Raw genomic sequence first — 5,718 nt, 5'->3', positions numbered from 1 at the left:
TATATATATATTAGTTTAAAAAATCGTAAAAATGAAAAAATTACTTAAAATGACTTGGAAAATATTTTGAATTTTATAAAGTCAATTATTTCAAATCGTTGAAAATTTAAGAAGCTCGATAATTAATTTATATTGTGGAGGGCCAAAATTGGTGTCAACACTTCCTATTCTGGAAAAACTGGTTGCTGACTCAACCTCCCCTCGGGTCTACGCACTCTTTGTCTTTATTTTTAGCATCAGCGGTTGAAAGAGAGCATGAGCCCTTTCTATTTTTATCTATCTCAGAAAGAAAGTCTCAACCTTTTATACGAAAGTAGACCCCACCTTTCAATCCACAAGATCAAATAAATGTGCATTCTCTTTTGTATGTGTACCAAAATCAACTTCTAGTTTATAAGTCAATCATTGAATACATAAATTTTGATTATTGTTCTTCTTGTAATATGAAAATTTGTATGTTATTTCTCTTGCCATATGATTTTATACCAAGGTCCTTTAAAACAAAGAAAACATTTCAACTAAGAATTGTTGGGTATTTCTCAAAAAGACAAAAATCCTCCAAAAATTGGCGTATGCCACTATTTGCAACGCACACACAATATTCTTTAGTAAAAGGCGAAAGAATAGTTCGCAATGTGCTCATTGTGTGGCTGCGTGATTTGACTGATCGACTGAATGCCCCGAAGATCAAGAAGATGAACTAGTAAATGAGGATGATGATCTTATTTGGGGTAGTGTTGTTACGGCAATTGGAGCTGACGAGAGTATCTATCATCTTAGGAGACTTTCTTCAAGATCAAGAGCATTTGACAAGAGCAAAGGAGTAGAAACTACATCTACAATTTCAACTTCAAGTAGGACTCGGACACTAATTGATGAAGAATCTGAGGAGGAAGATGATGAGGAGCAATATAATCATGATGTAGAAGATGTTGATCTTCAATAGTTGGATAACTTTGAAGAAGAATAGACTTTTAGAGTTCTAGTATTATCTTTTGAATTATTGGACTTTTAGTATCTACTATTAGTTTTTGAATTGAAATATTTGCTAATATATGTTATTGCTTTTGAGATTTTGAATACTTATATATGCAATTAAATATTTTTAATTTTTGGTATTAATTGACGCCTCGATTCAAAAAGGCGAGCGGCGAAGCCCCTGTCGCCTTTCGTCGTCCAAAACACTGTCATATGATTTTATATCAAGGTCCTTTAAAACAAAGAAACATTTCAACTAAGAATTGTTGGGTATTTCTCAAAAAGAGAAAAACCCTCCAAAAATTGACATATGCCACTATTTGGGACGCGCACGGTATTCTTTAGTAAAAGGCGAAAGAATAGTTCGTTATGTGCGTGATTTGACTGATTGGCTGGAGCCAACTTTAAATACGGGCCAAAACTGTTCATTTTACAGCTTGTGTCCGATGTGAGATAAATTTTGCTAACAATTGTACAACATTGGTGACGTTTTTTGGTACATTTTGATTTACTTTTCTTTCTTATCATGTGTTATTTTTTTCTTTTAATAGAAAAATTTTAGTATTTAAATTCAACAAGCCGGACAAATTTACTGCTTTTAATTTAATTGTAAGCTTGGATCAAGTGATAATCTCTATTTTTGTTATTTCTTTTGACATTAAGTTTGAATTTTTGAACACACAGATTAGTAGATTACCAACTTCCGTAAAATACGACTGTTGTTTTGTTTCAATTTATTTGTCTTAGTTTAACTCGACACGAAATTTAAGAAGATAAAAAAAAATTGAATCTTCTAATCTTAAATTTAAAATGTGTGTAATGTATATATCAAGATGTCCATCTTAAACGTATCATATGAGATTTTTAAATTAAAAATAGACAAATTAGGGGGGATTCCTTTTGAACCAAAAGAAATAGACAAACAAATTGTAATAGAGTGAGTACCAAAACGAAAAACAAGAAGAAAGGGACAATAAACTAAAGATAGCACGGGAACAACGGGAATTAGAAATTGAATAAGTTCACGTAGTCAAACAACTGAGCTACTACGATTCTCTACTATTAGCATAGCTTAGTGCAGAAACATCTTCGGCGCCAGCCAATGCAGTCTCCGCCAGAGAAGCCTTCGTTGCGGCAAATGATAGCACAATTGTGGTCAAGGACGCATGGGCCGCGGTACCGATGGCTTTGTGAGATGCACACTCTTCCCTCCACTTGTCGGATTCCTATTTCTACATGCACAAAATTCGAAAGTCTAAAATTAAAGTTTTTTAGATGTCGATGTACGTATAAGTTAAATTTTTAAATAACAATAATAATAATAATAATAACATATTCAGTAAAATTGGAGAGGATACAATATACACAGATCTTATTTTTTACCTTTGTAAGGTAAAGAAATTGTTCTTGATAGACCTTGACTCAAAAAAGAAGTTTTCATCACAAGTAAAATATGAGGAAACAACAACTAGCATCACTCGTTAGAGAATAAGAAACTAAGCAAAAACTATTGTTAATTACTAATAGGAGATGATCAAGCTAGCTTCTACCTCTTTGAGGTAAAGCACGACAATGCTCGACTATCTACTGGTCATTTTAAATTTTTAAAAAGAAAATAGAAGTATCAAACTCATAAAGCACACATTTTCGATAGTGTATTATGTATATCGAAAAAATTTAGAAACCATATATCATTAACTTGGATTCACAAAATATATAATGGGAAAAAGACTAATTACGTGATGCAAATACAATGAGAAGGAACAAAAGCCCAAAAGTCTTCCTCTCCATCTTGATCATCCTTTTTTGGTAATGCTTTCTAATATCTTTGAATGAAGCTATCAAATGAGAAAACCCCTATAATATAGATAGAGGGGTAGGAATAGTGTGACCATTTTACCCTTCAGAACTTAACCACCTCTTTCCGTCTATTTTTACTTGTTCACTATATTGAAAATTGATGTCCATTTTTATTTATTTAGTTTGAAAAATCAAAAAATAATTTATAAGTAATACTTAATAATTAAAAACGACCTAAATTATATTATTTTATTTATTACTTTTTAAAAAATATTTCAAACTAAACAACAAGTGAACGAAGAGATATTATACTACCTCGATAGGATGATAGTGCATGCATGATTTTATTAAGTAACACTAATTTTAAGACGGAGAAATTATTATAAAATGGAGATAGTAAATGTTACACAGACTGACTCCGCTTGTAAACTCTACCGAGGCTGAAGTCTCACGTGAATGCCCCAGAAATTAATCTATGCCACCCAAGTTTGATTGGCCAGCATGGGCGGCCTCAAAACCCACAAATTTAAGGCTTCATACATAGTCATCATCTTTAAAAAATAAAAACAAAAAATGTCAAAATATTCATATTTTTAATTTAATATTTTAATTTCTAATAAAGTATCCAGATGCTTTAAAAAAAAATTACATATGTTATTGATCATCTGTAAGATAATTAAGCAAATCACATAAATATATCATTTTCTTTAATTATACACATCAACTTCACACACTAAATGTACAAGGTTTCACATTATTTAGGCAAATATATATATAATTAAAGGACATGACATCTTTCAAATAATTAATTTAACTTTCTCATAGACAAATTAGAACACAAAAAAAAAAAGAAAAAAAAAGAACGAAGTAATGAAAAAGAGGAAGTCGTTGCTATTATCATATAAAAAGTGAAAAGCGCAGCAATTCATGCGTATGTGATTATATTATCATATAAAAAGTGGCAAAGCGTCGCAATTGAGAAAAAGTTTCGATAACCAACAAGCGTATCAAATCACATAGATAAGCCTCTACCTGCCAGTTAACAGATGGTTAGGGCAGGCAAAGCGTAAAGGGGATGGATGTCTGAGCAATCCTGCGATTCAATGAAATGTAACAAGCAGCCAGTGGGAGGACTCATCCATGGAGCTACAAGTTGACAGAATCCAATAGCTTTGGCTCAAACCTGTATTTGGATTAAGAAAATTATTCAGTATGTATAAATAATTAATCCAAAACACAATAAGCGAAAAAAGATTGTGATTCAGAACACGTAAACTAAAAAAATTGACCGGCCTCAAAGGCAAGATCGAAATCTTCATACAGTTCCCTGGAGAACCAAATTTGGTGCTGTTACATAAAGAAGTTACTTACAGATAAGCAACGGTAACCAAGTGTGTGTGCTTCAGTGAATAAGGGGACAGTAACATGACCTTCCTTCAGCTGGCTTCGCCGGGGGTATCAAAGAAACCAACTAGTACAAAAGGAAATAAGGAAAAGAACTACTAATATAGAAAATTTGAAATTATAAGTCAAGTAATTGAGAGAACAAGATCACTCCACTCAATTAAAAAGGACCTTGACTAATATGGTGGTTAAGCACCAAAATCTAGATAAATTAAAGATGTCTTCACCTTCAACTACAACAAACTATCCAGCAAGTTACTAAAGATTTTTTTATAAGGTAAAAGTTTTATTAAAAGGGTACCAAGAAGGTAATAAAAGGTTACATAAACAACAAAAAACTCCAAAAAGAAAAACAGGCTACTAGACTTTCCTTCCTAACAAATCTAGGAAATCCATTAATTGGTTCAAACTACCTATTGAACTACTTCTACACCAGAAGAATAGATTCTGCAAACAACTATCTTTTACCCTAAAAATTGGAGATCTATGTTCTTAAAAACAGGCCTTGTACCTTGCCAGCCATATTGTCCAGAAATTCACAGTGGAATAGTCCTCCGTATCTCTGCTTATTCTCTTTGTGAGTAACTTCCCTGTTGTTGCCAACTTTGTGTTAAACCTCTCACATTATGAGGCATCACCCATGCAATACCAGAGATACTTAGAAATAATTCCAGCATTGTTGGAAACTCTGCAATGGATAAACAGGTACTCCACTATTTCTTGATCTTCTTGACACTAGTAGAGCATACAACGACAACAACAACATACCCAATGTAATCCCACAAGGGTCTGGGGAGGGTAAAGTGTACGCAGATCTTACCTCTACCTTAAGGTAGAGATGTTGTTTGATAGACCCACAGCTCAAGGAAAAAAACAGTCCAAAGCAGTAAAGTGAAAGAAAGAACAGAAATAAAGAAGTCCGAGAAGAAAATTATAGACGAACTGATGAATCATCCTAAACAATAGTCATTAACAAAATAAAACGACAAAGGAAATACAAAAAACAACAGATAGTAACCAAACACAAAGGACAAGAAACTACAAGAGTAATACTACGACTAAAAGTATGGCTAATAGTACAGAAGAATAAGCGAGAGACAGCGCTTAACTATTTTACCCTAATTTATGTCCTCCATAACCTCCTATCTAAGATCATGTCCTCGATAAGCTGAAGTTACGCCATGTCCTATCTAATCACCTCTCCCCAATATTTTTTCGATCTACCTCTACCTCTCTTGAATCCATCCATAGCCAACATCTCACAACTCTACACTAGGGCCTCCATGCATTTCTTGTGCACATGCCCAAACCATCTTAGTCTCATTTCCCGCATCTTGTCCACCTCACTGCTACCTTGTCCCGAGTATCTTCATTCATAATGTCATTTCTCCTGTTATGCCCACACATTTATCTCAACATCCTCATCTACACAATTTTCATCTTCTAAACAAAGTTCTTGACTGGCCAACACTCTGCTCCATACAACATAGCCGGTTTAACCACCGCTCTGAAGAACTTCCCTCTAACTTTTTGTGG

The sequence above is a fragment of the Solanum tuberosum genome, unplaced genomic scaffold, assembly GCF_000226075.1.
Source record: "Solanum tuberosum cultivar DM 1-3 516 R44 unplaced genomic scaffold, SolTub_3.0 scf00354, whole genome shotgun sequence".
Classification (NCBI taxonomy): Eukaryota; Viridiplantae; Streptophyta; class Magnoliopsida; order Solanales; family Solanaceae; genus Solanum; species Solanum tuberosum.
Note: the sequence above shows the minus strand (reverse complement) of the source record.